This window comes from Tarenaya hassleriana, unplaced genomic scaffold (genome assembly GCF_000463585.1).
Source record: "Tarenaya hassleriana unplaced genomic scaffold, ASM46358v1 Cleome146, whole genome shotgun sequence".
Taxonomy (NCBI): Eukaryota; Viridiplantae; Streptophyta; class Magnoliopsida; order Brassicales; family Cleomaceae; genus Tarenaya; species Tarenaya hassleriana.
In genome coordinates this window covers 58,840-59,952 of record NW_010964882.1, presented here as the reverse complement: position 1 = coordinate 59,952, position 1,113 = coordinate 58,840, and positions in this window count along the sequence as shown.

Genomic DNA, 1,113 nt, shown 5'->3' with positions numbered 1-1,113 from the left:
CACAAGTGAAAGAACCCAGATCCCATCAACGATCCAAACACATACTCAGACGATTTCACCTTATCAGGGAGATCATAGACAGAGGAGACGTACACATTTGTAGATTTTCGACATATGACAACATTGTCGATCCGTTGACGAAGCCTCTCCCTTCATCGAAGCATGAGGGTCATGTTAGGGATATGGGCATTAAATGTTCAGCAGTTCATGATTAGAGCAAGTGGGAGATTGTTGGTTTAGTGCTCTATGATGTACTGTTTATGAGCTTTATTCAGATACATTTGATGTTTTGATACTGTCTACGGTTTTATGAGAGTATTTGATTCATTACATGTTCTTGTATACTAGATGTGTTATGAAATCCATGTATCATTATGAATGATACTAAACTCCCTTGTCTTGTGTCATTATGGGAATGATGACATAATAAGACTAGTATGATGTGTGATTGATGATCATATAGGTGATCATATGATGAGGACATCACATCTAACAACATCTCGTAAAGAAGATCTTGGCAATTGTGGCTTCGATCCGAGGTGGAACTCGGTTGTGGAACTCGGTTTGCCGTTACCTTTGCTCCATGTATGCTTTGCCAAGATCTTCTTTACGAGATGTTGTTAGATGTGATGTCCTCATCATATGATCACCTATATGATCATCAATCACACATCATACTAGTCTTATTATGTCATCATTCCCATAATGACACAAGACAAGGGAGTTTAGTATCATTCATAATGATACATGGATTTCATAACACATCTAGTATACAAGAACATGTAATGAATCAAATACTCTCATAAAACCGTAGACAGTATCAAAACATCAAATGTATCTGAATAAAGCTCATAAACAGTACATCATAGAGCACTAAACCAACAATCTCCCACTTGCTCTAATCATGAACTGCTAAACATCTAATGCCCATATCCCTAACATGACCCTCATGCTTCGACGAAGGGAGAGGCTTCGTCAATGGATCGGCAATGTTGTCATCTGTCGACACTCTGCAAATGTGCACGTCTCCTCTGTCTATAATCTCCCTGATAAGGTGAAATCGTCTGAGTATGTGTTTGGATCGTTGATGGGATCTGGGTTCTTTCACTTGTG